This window comes from Pelobates fuscus, chromosome 3, assembly GCF_036172605.1.
Source record: "Pelobates fuscus isolate aPelFus1 chromosome 3, aPelFus1.pri, whole genome shotgun sequence".
NCBI classification, from domain to species: domain Eukaryota; kingdom Metazoa; phylum Chordata; class Amphibia; order Anura; family Pelobatidae; genus Pelobates; species Pelobates fuscus.
In genome coordinates, this window is record NC_086319.1 from 66752274 (window position 1) to 66773453 (window position 21180).

At 42.2% G+C, this 21180-nt stretch overlaps 1 protein-coding gene across 1 annotated transcript in view; it reads right to left on the minus strand.

Moving 5' to 3' along the window:
• PTPRQ (protein tyrosine phosphatase receptor type Q) overlaps positions 1–21180 on the minus strand; it is a 239119-nt gene that overhangs the window by 187167 nt on the left and 30772 nt on the right. The gene's annotated exons all lie outside the window — the stretch shown is intronic.

Below are 21180 nucleotides of genomic sequence, written 5' to 3' on the forward strand. Positions count from 1 at the left end.
TAGTGCCAAAGACATACAATGGGGGTACCGTTGTACTCAGCAGAAGTAACTGAACACATAATAAAACTTTGTACAGGAATAGCACACAACAACTTTACAAAATACACATGAGAAGTTCTTTGTTATACGTTTGTGTGCGAAAACCCCCCAAAAACACAATTTTACTCCAATATTTAGCAGAGGTTGGCGGTAAAATGGCTACGTAGAAAGTGTCAAAACAACCTTAGGTAAATAGCCTGTGATGTCTACTTTATATAAATATATACTTTTGTGTGGCAATTTTGTTTTATTTTATGGCTATTAGGCTTACAAGACAAACATACCAAATTCTAAAATCGCTCCATATTAAAATTTTATTTTACTCCTTGTGCTTTGTGACCTGTAACTACCAAAAAAAACTTAAAATCCCAGACACATTATATATTCTGTAAATCAGAACAAATAAATGAATTTATTTTTAATTACTTTCCTTAACCTGCACTAATTATGCACACATTATGATTGCAAAAACTGTAAAAAAAAAACAATATTTTTCATTTTTTTTGCATTTTTCTGTATTTTTTTTATAATAAGTAAGCATTTATATATTTATATGTTATATCAAATTAAAGCCCTTTCTGTCCTTTAAAAAACAGTATATAATATGTGTCGGTGCAATAAATGAGAGAGATGCAAATTGCAGTTGAACGCAAACAGCAAGAAAATGCAAAAATTGCTTGTGTCATTAAGCGTAAGTCAAGCTTCTGAAGCTCTGTCCTTAAGGGGTTAAACTGTCGCACCCTGCCGCTGAGCCCCAAGGTTTGCAGTCCTCAATTATGTATGTCCACATTTTGTTTTTTGTTTCTGTTTGAAATGAATACACTGTCATAAATTCGACTTATCTCTGTATTAGATCTATATGAATTTACTATGTCAATATGTAATGAAATAATGGATCTATTTGTATTTGTTTCTTTTGTTTTTGGTAATGTTGATAACAAAATAAAACTGAATAAATAAAAAAAATGTAAAAAAGAAACAAATACATATAAAAAATGTACATATTCTCAAAATGTTAAACCACGGATGCAAAAACTATATTCACCTGGTGCAGATGTCCACAGACAACTGAAAATAAGCATCACTGTATTTCTTTCTATATAAAGAGGGTAAATAAATGACTACATACAAGAAATATATATTTATGTTCTGTATTAATTGCAACGGCTGTTTCATTGAGTACTAGGGATGAATTAATGTGATTCTTTAAGATTTAACAAAAATTAATCATTTGTCCTGAAATGAGGGAATTTACAGTAAGTGTAATAATATGATAGAATTTACTTCCTTGGAAAATGGTGCCACTCGTTAACTTCAAGGCAGGTTGGAAATATTATTTGGGATGTGCAAAAGGGCAGAATGTGATCTATAAATGCATTCTAATACAAATATAAATTAATGTTCTGATTACAGGGTTATTCACTAAAGTCTGAATGACCCCCTATGACAGAAAACGATTTTTCCCTATTTGGTATGGGGTTATTTGTACTGCAAAGCCCGGACATGGTGGATGGAATTCATCAATGTTCGAATTTTGTAAATGAGGCACAGAATGGGACTAAATTTGGTCTGGATTTCAGCCAGTCCGCAAGCCACCGAACAGCTGAAATACAGACCGAATGAATTCAATCCCAGATTAAAAAAAATCCAAACTATTTGCCCGGTGGAAGTACTTGCACCCATTGGGTAAATAGTTAAAGACAGTCTGCAGTCTTAGGGTTTATTATTTAGAGGATGGCCAGTGCTTACTAAATAAACACCACAATAAATAGTTAAACAATAAATTAACAACTAAAAATCCTATGGGGGTCCGTAAGACCCCCCTATTACTATAATGGAGTTTGCTAACCTCCATATGCCCCCAACTACCATCCAACAGGTGGCAGCACAACTACTAAACATTAAAAACTAGCAACTGGGCAGCTAGAAAAGGCCTGATTTCATGAGGATGGAGCCTGTGAAATAACAGTGTGGCAGGATGGTCACTAGGATCTACCCCATTATATTTAAAGTAGCTCTTACTCGATGCTGTGTAGGAAGGACTATGTCCCTACCCTCTCTATTTCACAGGCCCCATCCCCAAGGTTTTTTTGTTAACTATTTCCCAGCAGGCTGCAAGTCCTGACAGAGTGTAAACAGTTCTTCAAACGATCAATTTACTTGCAAAAAGCAAATAAATGATAATGAACGAACATGCATCATGCAAGATGCATTTGGTTTGTCTTTGTCCGCTATGCGGTCGTTGATAAATCTCCGATGCCTGCAATGTAAATTGGTTTAAATATAGATATTCAGTATTCACTTATTTAAAGTAACTTTGGTCCCTTCCTTGTCATGCTGTTGGTACTAAGTAGACTTGCAGATTCTGTTCATCCCGAATTGCAATTCATTCATCCAAATATTGGCTCACCAGGTAATCGTTTGAATTCCTGGACCCCAAACCTCCATATGACAGAACAAACCAACAAATTATTTGCTCAGTGGACATGCGTGTTTGTTTTGATTTGGAGTTCCTCCTGAGTCGCCCAAAAAAATAGATGATTGATGGGAAAAATGATTTATGATTCATTTTTGCATTTCTTTGGTTCACCTGATACATTTTCAGAAAACAGATTTTTAGTAACAAAATTCAGACAAGCCAAATTACCACACAGACAAAATTCTGCCATGCCAAAAAAAGTATTTTCAGAAGAAGTGGTTCAGTCGATCGATGCACAAGTTTAATAATATGAATGTTAGCAGGAGGTCCTGGGCTTTTGAGTATGATTATTTTGAGATACTGCACCCATTATGTACTAGATCCAAAAACATCCAGACCTCACATTCATTTTCACACTACTCATTTCAGTTCCTTCTCCTTTTTGGCTTTTTTTTTTTTTATTGCTAAACTATGTCAGTCCCTACTCATCCCGATTTTGGTTCCCTCTGCTTCTCTCCTCTGGGATATGGCAAAGGCAGACAGTATTTTATTTAACAAAGGTAACCAAAATGCATTGGGAAAACAAATAAGAAAAAATGCTGATAATTTGAACTAATGCTGTAGTGTTCTAATAAAGCAATCAACACTCTTTAACTGCAGCAAAGGGCTCCAAGACAAATATTAAAAATATCAATCATTTATGAAAGTAAAATAACACATTTCAGCCCTAGTTTTATGCAATCATTAAGATGAATGCCTTTGGCGAGATATTGAAAGACCGATAAATGAGGTTGAAAGTAGCACTTTACTTTATCTCAGCTAAATAATACACCTACTTCCTCCCTCACAAAATTGTATGTGCAAATAAATGAATAGCACACACTTCATTTTTCATAGACATCTGTTAAATATGAAATGTTGCCTAGCATGCAGAAAATCCATATGCCAAATAAGTAGCTAAATAAAAATAATAATAATAATCATAAATAAATATAAAAAATTATTGGTCCTGCAGCAGGTTTTCAATGAGCTAGAAGTGACTTCACCAGTCCTGATACTCCCATCATTTCCAATGGAAACAAATCATATCCCATATAAATGTTTATGGGGCATGTAGTAAACATAGGGTAAACTGATTAATGGAACGGTTATCCAAGCTGATAGTAGATGCACCACAAATGATACCAAATTACTGACCGCTCAATTCACAGTTTTGTCATAAAAAGTTTTGTACCAGGAAACTAAGTATTAACCCATACTCTTGTCAAATTTGGAATGTGTTATGCTATGGGAAAGCCTGTTAAATAATGTTTGGACATAGTCCTACTAATGCCCCCTCCAATGGGCTTCGTGCTATACTGTTGTTGGGGGACGTATAAAAAAATAATGGGGAGTGGACAGTGAGTAAAAAGTTAAATAACCCTTGGCAATGCAAGAGTTAATTATGTGGTGGCTGACCTTTTAATAAAATAAACAAGGGGCATCCTTATGTCTCACCCTGCCCCCACCCAAGGTCAGTGGGTAGGGGTTATAATAATTTTTAGAAGGGAAGACCAAGTGTGTTCCCTGGCCCCATCCATTGACATAATGTGGGAGCCCTAATAATCCAACATGGACTCCCACCCATCGTCAGCGGGTGGTCCCTAACTGTAATAATCAGGTCAAAGGAGTGAGTGCTCTTTCCTGCCCCCATCCATGGGTGTCAGGAGGGGACTCTAATAATTATACAGCAAGGGGTGAACATGCTATCTTCTACCCACAAAACAGTGGCAGGTCCATCCCCCCACCCTCTGAGTGGTTAGGGGACCATAATCCTCCTAGCCACCTCTATTAAAAAAGAATGAGTCTACATACAACCCTCTCCCCCTAATAATAGCTATATCTCCCCTCCAGCTTCATCTCCATTTCTCGCCTCCAGCTCCATCTTCTCCTCTCTCTCTCCAGCTCCATCTTCTCCTCTCTCTCTCCAGCTCCATCTCACTCTCTCCTCCATCTCTCTCTCCCTCCTGCTCCATCTTCTCCTCTCTCCCTCCAGCTCCATCTCTCTCTCCTCCATCTCTCCCTCCAGCTCCATCTTCTCCTCTCTCCATCCAGCTCCATCTCACTCTCTCCTCCATCTCTCTCCCTCCAGCTCCATCTCACTCTCTCCTCCATCTCTCTCTCCCTCCAGCTCCATCTTCTCCTCTCTCCATCCAGATCCATCTCACTCTCTCCTCCATCTCTCTCTCCTTCCAGCTCCATCTCACTCTCACCTCCATCTCTCTCTCCTTCCAGCTCCATCTCACTCTCACCTCCATCTCTCTCTTCCTCCAGCTCGATCTCCCTTCCTGAGATCAATCAGCTAGAGCAAAGGAGCACATGGAGCTTGTAGGCCTTTATGAATAATATGCATATTGCTACAGGGAAAGATACTTGTCTTTAAAGAATGACCAACGTGGTCATTGGGCAAAAAGATGTTAGAAGAAGATAAACTGTTTTATGCTTAGCTAGAGGACACATAGTGGAGGGGGAGAGGGAGACATGTAGCTGCAGTGGACTGCAACAGAAAGAAAGTATGACAGTGTGTGTATAAGTTTGACTGTATTCCTGTAAATTGAATGTATGAGCACTTGAGAATAGAATGTTTGTTAAGAAGATACAAAGTTGTATTCCTAGTACTCTAACTCTCTCTGCCCCACCTCTCACTCCTTCACGACCCCCTCCCCCAATTCGAACATCGATCTCCCTCCGCACGCAGCATCTACCAATGTCACCTGACGGAGGGGCTAATGCACATGCGCGGTAAGCACCGCAAGCGCCTTGGGCCCTCCCCATAGGAAGGCATTGCTGCAATGTTTTTCTATGGGGGTTTTACTGGCGCTGGATATCCTCATGGAGAGCGTGAGCTAGTATCAGCTAGGAGACCAAAAGTCATCTAGCAAGCAGGAAGTGCGTCTAGCTGCTGTCTGATTGACAGCCACTAGATGCAGCCTTAACCCTGCAATGTAATTATTGCAGTTTCTCAGAAACTGCAATAATTAACATTGCAGGGTTAAGGGGACAGGGACAACTGCACCAAGACCACTTCAATGAGATGAAGTGGTCTGGGTGCCTCTAGTGCCCCTGTAAGTAAGATCCTACCTGCGTGCATTTATACAAAAATCATCTGGGATGATGATTTTAAAATGATTGACCCTATTCTCCAAATGGAAACATGGGTGGTTTATATACATGTGGGCTCCCCAGGTTTTCCAGATAAATAAAAAAAAAAGAAAACACATCTGTGTTTTTATTGGCCTGCAATTCTCTAAACCTAGTGAATTTACTAAGAGTAGGGTGTGTTATTATGTATGTTATTCTGTTGGAGTAAATGGGTGGAATTGTTAAGGGCAGACCATCTGACAAATTGTTTGCATCTAAACAGCAGAATTAGCAAACATTGGTTTGAAAGATAATTCAGTGTGTTCAGCCGTCATTATAGCTCGGATCCCCCCAGCTACTTTAAGCCCACCCTGCCCATGATAAAATGTTCCATAGATAAACATCTGTCAGTTCTAAGTTGTAAAAACACACTAGTATTGAACCATGTTTTTAGTCACGTACACGTACAGGGAGTGCAGAATTATTAGGCAAGTTGTATTTTTGAGGATTAATTTTATTATTGAACAACAACCATGTTCTCAATGAACCCAAAAAACTCATTAATATCAAAGCTGAATATTTTTGGAAGTAGTTTTTAGTTTGTTTTTAGTTATAGCTATTTTAGGGGGATATCTGTGTGTGCAGGTGACTATTACTGTGCATAATTATTAGGCAACTTAACAAAAAACAAATATATACCCATTTCAATTATTTATTTTTACCAGTGAAACCAATATAACATCTCAACATTCACAAATATACATTTCTGACATTCAAAAACAAAACAAAAACAAATCAGTGACCAATATAGCCACCTTTCTTTGCAAGGACACTCAAAAGCCTGCCATCCATGGATTCTGTCAGTGTTTTGATCTGTTCACCATCAACATTGCGTGCAGCAGCAACCACAGCCTCCCAGACACTGTTCAGAGAGGTGTACTGTTTTCCCTCCTTGTAAATCTCACATTTGATGATGGACCACAGGTTCTCAATGGGGTTCAGATCAGGTGAACAAGGAGGCCATGTCATTAGATTTTCTTCTTTTATACCCTTTCTTGCCAGCCACGCTGTGGAGTACTTGGACGCGTGTGATGGAGCATTGTCCTGCATGAAAATCATGTTTTTCTTGAAGGATGCAGACTTCTTCCTGTACCACTGCTTGAAGAAGGTGTCTTCCAGAAACTGGCAGTAGGACTGGGAGTTGAGCTTGACTCCATCCTCAACCCGAAAAGGCCCCACAAGCTCATCTTTGATGATACCAGCCCAAACCAGTACTCCACCTCCACCTTGCTGGCGTCTGAGTCGGACTGGAGCTCTCTGCCCTTTACCAATCCATCCATCTGGCCCATCAAGACTCACTCTCATTTCATCAGTCCATAAAACCTTAGAAAAATCAGTCTTGAGATATTTCTTGGCCCAGTCTTGACGTTTCAGCTTGTGTGTCTTGTTCAGCGGTGGTCGTCTTTCAGCCTTTCTTACCTTGGCCATGTCTCTGAGTATTGCACACCATGTGCTTTTGGGCACTCCAGTGATGTTGCAGCTCTGAAATATGGCCAAACTGGTGGCAAGTGGCATCTTGGCAGCTGCACGCTTGACTTTTCTCAGTTCATGGGCAGTTATTTTGCGCCTTGGTTTCTCCACACACTTCTTGCGACCCTGTTGACTATTTTGAATGAAACGCTTGATTGTTCGATGATCACGCTTCAGAAGCTTTGCAATTTTAAGAGTGCTGCATCCCTCTGCAAGATATCTCACTATTTTTGACTTTACTGAGCCTGTCAACTCCTTCGTTTGACCCATTTTGCCAAAGGAAAGGAAGTTGCCTAATAATTATGCACACCTGATATAGGGTGTTGATGTCATTATACCACACCCCTTCTCATTACAGAGATGCACATCACCTAATATGCTTAATTGGTAGTAGGCTTTCAAACCTATACAGCTTGGAGTAAGACAACATGCATAAAGAGGATGATGTGGTCAAAATACTCATTTGCCTAATAATTCTGCACTCCCTGTATATTAGTATATAACCATTAGAATAAGTATTATTAAGTTATAATAACTAACAGGCACATAATCAAGTATATAATAAGGTGTGCAGTGAATTGTATACGTTTTAAGATGTTTAAAATGAATGTTCTTCATATAAGACAGCATACAAAGAATTATGATTTACAACAAGTTCAATTTTGACCAGCAACACCCTTCTTTACGTCATGTAGCTGGAAAAAACTGATGCAAATACTAACCAATAGAATGTCAAGTTTATGTTTGAATACAGGCTCCACAAAATGGAGAAGAACTCTTCTTTGTGCAATAAAATTTGAGGACACTTGATTTTGCATACAGACATGCTGTCCGTGTGAACTAATTTCTTCTCCCAGCTAGCTCCCTGTCAAATCTCACCGAGACCTGTCCTGCTCAGACCCAGATTTATGACGACAAGAAGGAGAAGCAGAAGTACCCCCTTGCAGGAATGTGGTTGTGGTGTCAGAAGAAGAAATATTCTTAATCCAATCCTGGTCATGGTCATAATTAGTCGGTCTATTCTACCTAAAATCTCTGTATAGAGCAATAGTGGTGATGTAGTCTTCAGTCATCAGTAACCAGTCCCGGTAGCAAGGGGACATCCTGGGGAGAGTGGGTTCCCCGTCGCAACCAAACAACAACAAAAAAAACAGGCACACGGTGCCCATGATCGTAGTTAAGTCTTCGATAATTGTGCGGGCTGAGGGGACAGAGTGATAAAATAGCTTGACAGTATTTGTCTATTTTTAATAAGTAAATGGTACCAATAATTCCCTATAAATGTGTTAGATATCCTGATGATTTCAGGATTGCACATAAGATTTAAAAAAAAAAAAATGTATTCTTTATTTTTCTTTGTGCACGTAATAACAAGTAACAGTTAATCTTGCAGTGCCACAACAGATTCCTCAGGAGGTATGTAGTCGATTGTCTCTGTGATAGTCTCTGTGAGGCTGAGTAATGTGTTATTAGGCAGTTCATCTATGCCCCATGCTAGACGTGTGGTGTCCTCCTGTTTCTTTTCCTACCTGGCCTTTGCCTATCCCAGCCTCAATATGGTATTGTGGGTGGTCTGCCGGCGGTCAAGAGCTGGAAGCGTGGCTCATCCGCTATTCACATCCAGGGGTGTACCAATGCCTTGTGGGGTGTCAAGTCGCCTGGTTGTCTGCATTACTCAGGGTACTTCTCAGTTGGCCGTGTGGCGGAGATGCAGTGCGGTGGCCATTTTAAAGTCGGAGCATCAGACTGTGCCCTGCAGAGCTTGGTGAGGATCGCCTGGGTGTCCTCCAGTGGGGACCGGAATAAACACCCCGGCCCAAAGGGGGGGGGGGAGGTAGGGGCCTGTGAGGTGCATCACAAAGCCGCTGTGTGGCGGTCCAGCAAGCAGTCAGGCAGGGTGGCGGCCATCCATCCCGCCTTTCTCACATGTAGGCCGCAAGCTCCAAAATTTTGTGTGGCCCTCGGGGCCCCAAAACTCCCGGTCTCAGAGCTCGCTGTTGTGCCCACTTCAGCTCCAGCACAGTCCTGCGTTCCTCTGGCTCAGATAAGGGCTTTACGCTTAAATTATTGGTCAAAAAGGCCAGGTTCTGCAGGAGCCTCTCCCTCATGCGACCGGTCAGCATGGCGGGCATGCCCCGCCCCATAAGATTGTTTTTTATACGTAGACCGCATTCAACTTATTATTTTTACTTTGTAGGAATGTGGTCCTACACTCCCTCTCTTCCCATCAGCTCCATACTCAGTTCCTCTCTCCCTCCCAGCTCTTTCTCCTTCACTCTCTCCCCTCCAGCTCCAGCAGAGGAGCAGCCCAGCTGCAGCATCCCACCAGGAAATGTCCTGGTATCCCAGGGGCCAGTGTTGCCCTAAATGTGAGGAAGCCATCCTTCATTGTGGGGAATATGATGGCTGGTTAGAGAATGGTTGGGAGGAATTCATGAGAATAAGATGAGGGTGGGTAAACCTTGATGTTATTTTTTTTTTCTTTTTTTTTCAACTATATTTTAATAATCTTCCAGAGAATGCATAATATTTGAAAAGTAGTCTGATCCTAGAGAAAAATATCTTGATTTGTTTATATTAAATACTTTGTGTGCTGCTTTTTGTTTTTTTCGTTATCGTGCCATGTCTAGTGTTATCAGTTTAATGTGTATTTCTTTCCGGAGACTAAAGTGTGATTTATTGGAATGTATTGCTGTAGATTGTGTTGTGCGTGTATTATATGGAAATCCTGACAGTAGTTTTAATGTAAACCGTATATGTTGTGTTTATAAAACTGCCATTGTGATTTACACATGCTGACTTCCAAATGAGATCTGCAATTAATAAATGTGTAAGAAGTATGCACTCAATTACCTTATATACTCGAGTATAAGCCGACCCGAATATAAGCTAAGGCCCCTAATTTTGCCCCAAAAAACTGAGAAAACTTATTGACTCGAGTATAAGACTAGGGTGGGAAATGCAGCAGCTACTGGTAAATTTCTAAATAAAATTAGATCCTAAAAAAAATATATTAATTGAATATTTATTTACAGTGTGTGTATATAATGAATGCAGTGTGTGTGTGTATGAATGCAGTGTGTGTGTATAAGTGCAGTGTGTGTGTATGAATGTAGTGTGTGTGTATGAATGCAGTGTGTGTATGAGTGCAGTGTGTGTATGAGTGCAGTGTGTGTGTGTGAGTGCAGTGTGTGTATGAATGCAGTGTGTGTGTATGAATGCAGTGTGTGTGTATGAGTGCCGTGTGTGTATATAATGAATGCAGTGTGTGTGTATGAATGCAGTGTGTGTATGAGTGCAGTGTGTGTATATGAGTGCAGTGTGTATGAGTGCAGTGTGTGTGTATGAATGCAGTGTGTGTGTATGAATGCAGTGTTGTGTATGAATGCAGTGTGTGTATGAATGCAGTGTATATGAGTGCAGTGTATATGAGTGCAGTGTGTGTATGAGTGCAGTGTGTGTATGAGTGCAGTGTGTGTATATGAATGCGGTGTGTGTATATGAATGCAGTGTGTGTGTATGAATGCAGTGTGTGTGTATGAGTGCAGTGTGTGTATGAGTGCAGTGTGTGTGATGCAGTGTGTGTTTGTGTGTGTGTTGCAGAGCCTTGGTGGGGGGTGGGCATTTTTATTATTATTTTTTAAATTATTATTTTAACAGTTTTTGTTGTTAAATTATTATTTTTTGTTTTATTAATTTTTTTAGTATTCATTTTTATTTTATTTATTTTTTTAAATATTATTGTATTATTATTATTATTTATATATTTTTTTTTCTTCGTCCCCCCTCCCTGCTTGATACATGGCAGGGAGGGGGGCTCTCATTCCCTGGTGGTCCAGTGGCATTGGCAGTTCAGTGGAGGGGGGCTGGCAGAGGGTTTACTTACCTCTCCTGCAGCTCCTGTCAGCTCCCTTCTCCTCCGCGCCGGTCCGGTCAGCTCCCTCTGCAAGTCCCAGTGTAAGTCTCGCGAGAGCCGCACTATGACCCCGCGGCTCTCGCGAGACTTACACTGGGAGCTGACAGAGGTGCTGACCGGACCGGCGCGGAGGAGAAGGGAGCTGACAGGAGCTGCAGGAGAGGTAAGTAACAGGTCTCTGCAGCCCCCGCAGCCCCATTGTCTGTATTATGGCAATGTAAATTGCCATAATAGAGACATTGACTCGAGTATAAGACGAGTTGGGGTTTTTCAGCACAAAAAATGTGCGGAAAAACTCGTCTTATACTCGAGTATATACGGTACTTCAATTATTCAATAATGGGCAAAAATCGGGAAATTGACATTAAAGAAACACACTAAGAATCTAAAACAACTTTAGCTTAATAAAGGGGTTTTGTGCATAGAAATCCCCCTGCTATTTAGGAGATAAATCACTTTGTTTACGCCGCCCTAGCCACACCTACCTGTACTGAGGCTTACACAGCCTCCCTACCCACTTCATGCATAGAGAGATGTCCTTTTTAAACTTCCTTTAGTGCACAGAGTATGTTATTTAGAAGGTATTATATCCTGCATTAATAGCCTGCATCAGCCTCCTGTGTGCAGTTAAAGTTCAATTAGAGCAGGCGATAAAAACTTCTAAAATAAACACACTGTGATCTGATTAAAAATTGTAACCATTTTTTTCATGGTGGTAGTTAGAGTCACAGCTAGAGGAGGTGTGGTTAGGTTTCATCAACAGAAACAAACATTATTGAATTCCAAAACGGCAGATAATTAAGCACTGAGACTGCATATCAATATAGCAGAATGAAAGTAGCTGAATGGAAAGCATAGCTGGCATGGAGAGTTTTGTATATTGACCTACAATTTGAAATTCACTTTGAATTTACTTGAATTCCAGACATTTCTTACTTTGTTCAGAGCCCTGTCAGTTATTTATAATATCAGCCATTCCTATTGTGTCTCATAGTTCTTGAGGTTTACATGTACTGCTTTCTCCTACTGGAAGGAAAGCGATTTTCTTGGCACATTTTATTGCTTTCTCATATGTTGCTACCTTTGTGCCCTAACTATAATGTTTGAATAAACACCATCGGGAGATTTAAGCCATCACTTTTCACTTTGATAAATATCCCTCATTATATATTCAGTGAAATCTTATGGCCACCACAAGATATACAAATGCTCCAATAAATTTGAATGCAAAATCCTTAACAATGTTATTGGATAGGTTTGGACAATCTTATATATTCTCACATTCTTTGAAAAGGAGCTCAAGTGAATGATATGCAGCACTGTAGAACAGAGTCATTTTAATTCATATGTAGTTATTTGACAGCTCTATACCGAAGCACATATTAAAGTGCTTGATCTAGGTAATTTTTCATATTGTCAATGTCAACACACCAACACGCAGAGAGATAGACAAGGAACCTGGTCAAATGAAAAAGACACAAAGGAAAACAAAGCAATAGTGTGTTGTATGTGTTTTTTGTACTACTTGTGTACTGGAATACAATAATTACTCAGGGTCATAATGTAAATAATTTAGGAAACCCATGATGGCTTTTCCATTTCCTCTATAAAAAAAATTATTTTTGTGCATCGCATATTTTGCATATGTATTAAGCCTCTGTCAAAAATAAACTTGAGATATCATTACTAATGAGTATATGAGGCAATGACACTCGTAATAATGCACATTCACAAGTAGAACTATAAATCTTTTAATGGTGAAAACCTAAGGTTAAATATACAAACATGCATTTCTAACATTAGAGTGACTGTCTAGCAAGGCAGATTTAGAGGACCCTCTTTACAAGTTAATTAAAAGGGTTATTCCAACCCTTTTTAATATATATATATATATTTTATTTTACAATGTCCTGTTGGGAATTAGCATATATGTCCCACCCTCTCTCATAAACCGTTAAAAATAAAAACACATTTATTTTACAATCCCGCATTGGCGAAGCTCCCCACACAGGTTTCAACGCCATGTCCAACGCTCCTGCCTACCTTGTGAGGTCCGATCAAATGAAATTATCATAGGGAAGCATTTGATGAAACCATTCTCCATGGTAATCTGAGCCGGGAACAGGAAGTAATGAATCGGGAGTAGACATGGGAGGGAGGGAATTAACAAAATACAAAAAATGGAGTAATAAGAAATGAAGGGAGATGAGAGGGCTGGCAGGGATATCAGCGGTCAGGGAAGGTACATTGAAGCGTTCCCTTGCAGCCTGGCACAAAAGTGCAAATATCTCTGTACATGCAGCATTTAAACGAGAAAATATGCACATGTGGACTCCCACTACCACTTCTAAAAGTAGAAATTAGCATGGTGGCATAACCCTTTAAAGTACATTTATTCACTTATTAACCGTCGCAGCACCTATCTCAAGAAGCACTGAGGGCAACAATCACTGCTCTATGCCAATCAGATTCTTCTCACAGAGACTTATTAAACTAATGCATCTCTATGGGGAGCATTCAGCACCTTCATTCTGGGCAGGAGAATGCCAAATATGTAAAATACCAGTCTATGGACCATAATAGGAAGTACCTCTGGTAGCTGTGTATGTAACAGCACTAAAGGTATTCCTTCAACTCAATATAACATTGCATTTCACAAATAGAATGTCAAGTTTAAGTTTGAATACAGGCTCCACAAAATGAAGAACTCTTCTTTGTGCAATAAAATTTGAGGACACTTGATTTTGCATACAGACATTCTGTCCGTGTGAACTAATTTCTTCTCCCAGCTAGCTCCCTGTCAAATCTTACCGAGACCTGTCCTGCTTAGATCTAGATTTATGACGACAGGAAGGAGAATCAGAAGTACCCCCTTGCAGGAATGTGGTTGTGGTGTCAGACGAAGAAATATTCTTATACCAATCCTGGTCATGTTCATAATTAGTCGGTCTATTCTACCTAAAATCTCTGTATAGAAATTAGCATGGTGGCATAACCCTCTAAAGTACATTTATTCACTTATTAACCGTCGCAGCACCTATCTCAAGAAGCATTGAGGGCAACAATCACTGCTCTATGCCTATCAGATTCTTCTGATAGAGATTTATAAAACTGATGCATCTCTATGGGGAGCATTCAGCACCTTCATTCTGGGCAGGAGAATGCCAAATATGTAAAATACCAGTCTATGGACCATAATAGGAAGTACCTCTGGTAGCTGTCTATATAACAGCACTAAAGGCATTCCTTCAACTCAATATAACATTGCATTTCACAAAAATATAGTATTTACAAATTAGTGTGTGCACTTTGTATAAAAGCACTGCAGTAAGCTGTGGTGGTTCTGATGCCTAGAGCATACCTCCCAAGTGTCCCTATTTAGTAGCAATAGTCTGTGTTCTAGGCCCAAATCCCTCTGTCCCTCTTTTCCAGGTGTTCCATGTGACGGAGCTTCCGTATTCCGCAGTGGTTTATCTTGGTTTTGTGCTTCCCTAGGCAGGACAAAACTCAGACACCCCCCCCCCCCCCCCAGGTGCTGTTACTTTATGTCCCGCTTCTGTGGTGAGGTATGCTATCTTCTGTTGTATTTGTTTGGTTTCGAGGCGTTGGGCTACTAGTTTGCCTGCTTTGTTACCCTGGGAGTAGTTAGTCGCTTTAAGTTTGCATAAATAATGGCCAGTTTGGTCTAGGGCTTGTTTGTGTATTTCCTGTGTGAGTGTCATGATTCGGATCTTTAGCTCTTGTGTAGCTAGCTCTTTGAGTAGTGAGGTTTTGGAGTTCTTTTTGCCATTCCCGCATTTGTGTCTGTGCCTGTCGTTTTAGAAAGGCCGCCCGCTGTATCAACATACCCCGTATCACCGATTTGTGGGCCTGCCATATAGTGTTGTGCGGGATTTGTTCCATAGTGTTCTCTATGAAGTAATGTGTTAATTCCTTTTCTATCAGCTTGGCGAATTCTGGGTCTGTGAGAAGGGAGCTGTTGAGTCTCCACGGGCTTCTGTGTGTGGATTCAGGAATTAGTTTTAACAGTCATTTATCAAATAAAAATTTACAGCCTTTGGCCTTAACTGAAGCCATCTTGTGGCTTAGTAAACTGACAAGCACGTTGCTATAAGATACCATGCATCAAGACATACACAGGTAGGATTTCTTAGATTGCATCTTACACTCAGATCAAGCTTCACAAAAAGGTGTCTGATGGCACTTTAGCAAATTAACACCTTTGGGTGTAATTTTCTTCGAGCCAGCATATCATATGATTATCGTGATTTGATAGAAAACAAATTGCCACTTCTGTTCAAGAAATACTATATCAGATATGTCAATGCATAAAGATAAAAAAAAAAACAGACACACTAATTTGAAGTAGTTCTAAGTGAAGAGGCCATGTAGTTTTAACCCTGTAATGTAAAACATGAAACAGCCACTAGGGGCACTTAGCTGTGAGAATCAAGGCAGACTCTGTTCTCAATCAAAGGCTGCTCCTAGAGCAGAATTTGATTGGGGCAGCATGGCAATATGCCCTGCATGCACCAGAAAGCATTGAATTGGCTGCAACCATCAGTCTTGATGATCTTAGCCAGAGAGACGGATCATCAATCTTGATTAGCATAGCCAAAGAGGCAAAGGAAAAACAGGTAAGTGAAACTCCCCTTTTAAACCCTCACAGGAGGGGGGACTCCTAAATAGGTATAGGAACACTATAGTATTAGTTCCTTTAATGACGCAAATTTGGTGAATAGATAATGCTCCTGCAATGTCACTGCTCAATGCTTTGACATGCCATTAAAAGTTTGTAATTTTGGGGGCGTGGCCGGCTGCCGAGCGAACAAGACGCGAGTGTGTGGAGCTCCGTATCAGCGAACAAAACAGTAAGCACTCACCCGACACCCGGCTCCCAAAATCGGCCACACACACGCCTCCCGACCAGAGTCACTAATGGGGCGCAAAAATAAGAAAAATCGCCAGCCAGAGACACCCAAATTGGCCGATATCCGGCTCTCATTTACAAGGCCTAACCCACAGGTAGCCGCCAAGATGGCGGCCGCAGCTAGCAGTACAGAGGAGGACTCCCAGGATGACAGGGAAAGCCTTACCTCACATACAGCAGAGTCCGAGCTCCCATGTCCTGACACAGAATCAGAGGCAGAATCATCCCCTGTCACGAAAAGAGACATCAGGGATCTCTTAAAAGAAATGAGAGAGGTGTGGAGGGCAGATATATTAAGCACACAGAAAGAGGTGGGGGACATCCAACAAAGGCTCACAGCAATGGAAAATAGGGAAAATGCAAGAGACCACCAGATGCAGAACTCCCAAGACACAATGCAGACCCTCTCCTCACAAGTCCAGAAACTAACCCGGACTATCACCACTATGGAAGCTCGACACAGAAGGTGGAACATACGCCTCAGGGGGATTCCAGAAAACGTGGAAGGAGAGGCATTAATACCCTATATCCATCGCCTATTGTCTACAATGGGCCTTAAAGGAGGCACTGACCCCACCGCAATACTGTCAGCGTTTCGAATCCGGAAAGCGGCAACGGCCCCGGAAAACGCGACTAGAGACACTATAGTGTTCACAAAGGACATGGCAACCCGCTCCGCTATTATGTCCCGCTCAAGAGTCCTGGGCACTGTGCAAATGGAGGGCAGCACGGTGGCCCTTTATGGGGATCTACCATTCGCAGCACTTGCGGAACGGAGGCAACTTGCACCAGCTGCCAAACAACTGCGAGGAGCAGGAGTCAGATACAGATGGGGGGCAGACGGGTCCCTGGAGGTACCACGGGGAAACCAGACGCTCATCCTGACCTCTATGGACAACCAAAAGGAGTTCCTCCGCCAGCTGCACCTCCCAGAGCCCGGGGGGCCAGAATCCAAAGAAGTTGACATCGCAGCGCAGAGTACGCCCAAAAGCAATCTGGGTCCGAAGAAAAACATGTATATAGCGAAAATGCCCAAGAGACACTCACAAGCCTCACCACTAAGGGGCTGCACACACACACTCGGATCCCGCACAGATGACCAGCTGTGGCGCAAGTAGCGCAAGAACCGTCATCATCTGAAACTTTACCTAAGCGTCACCTACTCTTCAAATCTACCAATTACAGCCCCAACAGAAGACTGTTATTAATGTAACGAGACATTAAGTGTAGACACAGTCATGTTGATATCTGTTACACTACAGCAAAGTGAACTCTGAGACATCGCTATAATCTTATGTTACCTAAGTCTTGATATTGTTATAATCTTGTGTTACCTAATGCTTGGTATTACTTTCATATTATGACAAAGTTATATTATGAGTATCCAAACTCTATTTAAATAAAAAAATAAAAAAAAAAAGTTTGTAATTTTAGTGCGTTCCTTAAAATAAGAGCATGTAACTTTATTTTTTCATTTTTTATGAAATGTTTGTTTTACGTACTATACTAACATAACAAAGCAGATGTTGATTTGCATGCTGATTCTGTTTACGTGCCCTCCAGTTGAATGTAATTGAATGTAAATGAAGCAGGTGGATTGACTCTCACTGCACCTCTACCTTTGGCAATGTTTTCCAGCTATGTTATCTATAATTCCACATTTACACATACATTTAAAGCTACATATATTAGAAGCAACATATCTATATCAGAGGAATCCTGGATAGTTTCAATTAAAATATCTATTTGATGTGTGGTTGCGGAACAAAGTTTGGGGTCCTGAAACAACTACATTATAAAGTAAACCATCTGCGTGATTTCAGTAATGGTATTTCTCTAAACAGTTTGTAAAGTTACTTCTTTATAGATCGATCAGAAATTAATGAACAATTGTGCAAATACTGTTTTCTTAAAACACAAGACACAGCATTTGCTTTGAGACACTCCAGGCCCCTGGGTCATTTGCATTAAAGACAGAATGTTTATTTAATATGCAATTTAAGAGTTTTGGGGGGTTTGCATAAAAATATATTCTGCAGGCAAAAATCTGAAGATTTTAGGGCCTCCTTTAGCTATGCTTTCCAACAAGAAAGAAACTGCTAAAGGCAGTTGGAATTACCATAACATTTGCACGCATAGTAGGGATGCAAGTGCTTACATTAAAAGCAAAGAAAACACTTGTTGCACAATCAGGCAGCCATTGGAAAGCATTTGATGTGACATTATACGCAGGCCCATTTTTAGTGTCACTCCAATAATGATAAAAAATTAAAAGATGGGGGGGCGGGGCCGGACTGCCGAGCTGAGCGGTCGCAAGAGAGACCAGCTCCTGCAAACCACAAACCTTTAAGCTTGAAAAATATGAAAATCAAACTAAATACAGACCGACAGCATTGGACCTCAGTGCTAAGGGGTCACTGGATCCAGGGCGAGGCTGGCTCCCTGAGCTTCAGTCCCCTGGAGGGGACACCTACGATGACCCAGTTGAGGCCTACTCCGGCGGTGAGGGGGGTGGACGGCCGCTGCCCCTCTATCCTGCCTCACGGTGCCCAGCCTGAGACCCAGACCTGGGGGGACCCGGCCCCGTTCCCCCCCCTATGGACCGGTGGGGGTGATCCCGGTCCTCACCCAGAGGCTATGTGTCCAAGACCCAACGACACCACTACCCCGCTCGAGGGCCCGGACGCAGCACATAAGATGGCGGATGCCATGTGCTCCGGAGTCAGCGGAAAGAACTGCTCTTCCACCGAGCTCTCAACTATCAGCGAGATGCCCAAGAGGACTGATGAGTCCATGGCTTTCCCACCCCACACCGCAGCCCTACAGGCGATCTCTTACCTGTCCACTACACAAGCCAAGACCACGGCGAGCAGCGACGGCGACCAAGCTGGACCGATAGTGGCTGCGGGGCTGGAGGAACGGGACACCGCACAGCGATTGTCCCCGCCGGCGACTACCAAACCTGCCGCTGAGCAAGGTACCCCTACAGCAAGGCTGACCATACACGCACCCTATGCACATCCTGCAAAGCGGAGGCCCCAAAGAGGGAGTAAAATTGGCACCCAGCAACAAGCTATACTGATCTTCGACCAACTACCCCAGGGGTAGGCAACCTTTTAGCAGCACTGTGCCAATGTAGGATTGTGAGGTCCCGTAGCGTGCCGGTCCTATTTTCTTTTAAAATGAGGTGTGTATGCTGCCGTATTCTGCTTGTGCTATTTTTACTGTAATTGCTTTGTATCATTGTATTTGTGCGTGTATGCAGGGCCGTCTTTACTATTGACTGGACCCTGGGCAAAGCATTTGCTTGGGGCCCCCTGGACCCTGTTCCCCCTCCCCAGGCGTGCAATCACGTCCTCCACCCCAACGCAGTGGCGGACCTAAAGTAGAGAGTTACAAGAATTTTTGGGGGCCTCCCTGTCGCACGGGTGATTAAAAGGTAGATCCCCATCTGTCGTGCAACTCCAGAAATGCATTGACAGCTGGGGCTCTACCATTTACCCATGTTTGCAGGTCTGTATTTATCACTAAGTAGTTTTTGTGTGTTTGAATGTAAACAGGCTTTTGTATGGAATATGTTTGTATGTGGTGTTGGCATGATTGCAAGCATGTATTTGTGTAGTGTTGTTTTTTGAATGCGGGGGTGTATTTACATATAATTTTGGTGTGTAACACAGACATGTGTTTGTACGTAGTGTTGAAAATTTAATGCAGGGGTGTATTTGTGTGTACAGACATACTGACACACAGACATACTGACATACTGAAACACACACACATACAGATATACTGACACACACAGACATACTGACACACACACACAGACATACTGACACACAAACATACTGGCACACACAGACATACTGACACAGACATACTGACACAGACATACTGACACAGACATACTGACACAGACATACTGACACACACACAGACATACTGACACACTCACAGACATACTGACACGCAGATATACTGACACGCAGATATACTGACACAGATATACGGACACAGATATACGGACACAGACACACAGATATATTGACATACACAGACATACTGACAGATATACTGACTGACGCACACAGACATGCTGACGCACACAGACATGCTGACACACACAGATATGCTGACACACACAGATATGCTGACACACACAGATATGCTGACACACACAACATTTACACTTTAAAACCCACCCTCCAGTTTCCTACCTTTCCTACTGGTGGTTGAAGGTGTTGGGAGTTGGGGTCTGGCTCTCTTGGCTAGCCCCCTCTACTCTGCCTACTCTTCTTTCCCACGCGCTCCTCTATTTGTGGGAGGAAGTGATGCGCGGCCGTCACTTCCTCCCAGCCGGCTGCCGAAAAGCAAGGGGCCCGCTCGCACTGTTAAAGTGCCTCAGCGCGCTACCGTGCCCCTACTGACAGAAGCCCACCGCATGGCCCTTTGTGCATGGGCCACTCGGGGGGCCTCCTTAGTGTGCGGATTACCGGCCGAGGAGTAACTGGGCCCGGGGCAGCTGCCCCGTTTACCCCACGTTAAAGACGGCCCTGCGTATATGAGCTATTATATTGTATATGTTCATGAGTAGTTTATGGTATTGTGTAGGATACATATAAATGTGGGCTGTGTATGGGGGCTGCTTGTGGAATTGTGTATGTGGATGGATATATCACATTGTGTGTTTGGTAGTGTGTGGGGGCTGTTTGGGGTATTGCATGTGAGAAGCTGCGTGTGGGGTTGTGTGCATGTATGTGGATTGTTAGTGGTGTTGCGTTTGTGTGTATGTTTGTGTGTGGGCTGTCCCTATTATTTGTATGAGGGGAGGGTTATTCTGCATTTCTGTGTATATCTAGCCGTTCCAGTGGGGACCAGGCCGGCCAGGTACAACTGCGAGCTGCTCTACTACTGTGTGGATTCCCATTCACAAGTGCTGGGAGGAAGTGATCTGAGATCACTTCCTCTACGTGCTGCAATGTATAAATTGAGGATTGTCCTTCAACTCCTTTTCGGATTAGCAGATATCTGAAGTTTTACTGGGACTCCTGATAGGCCAGAACGTGTTTGGCTCTAGCAACCTTGAGTGCCGTGCAAAGGCACCTCGAGTGCCATGCATGGCACTAGTGCCGTAGGTTGCCTACCCCTGAACTACCCATTCCAGTGGACATTAACCTCCTGATGGCCAGATTCGGCAGTCTCAATCCGACAAGGCTGCGGCCCAAGAGT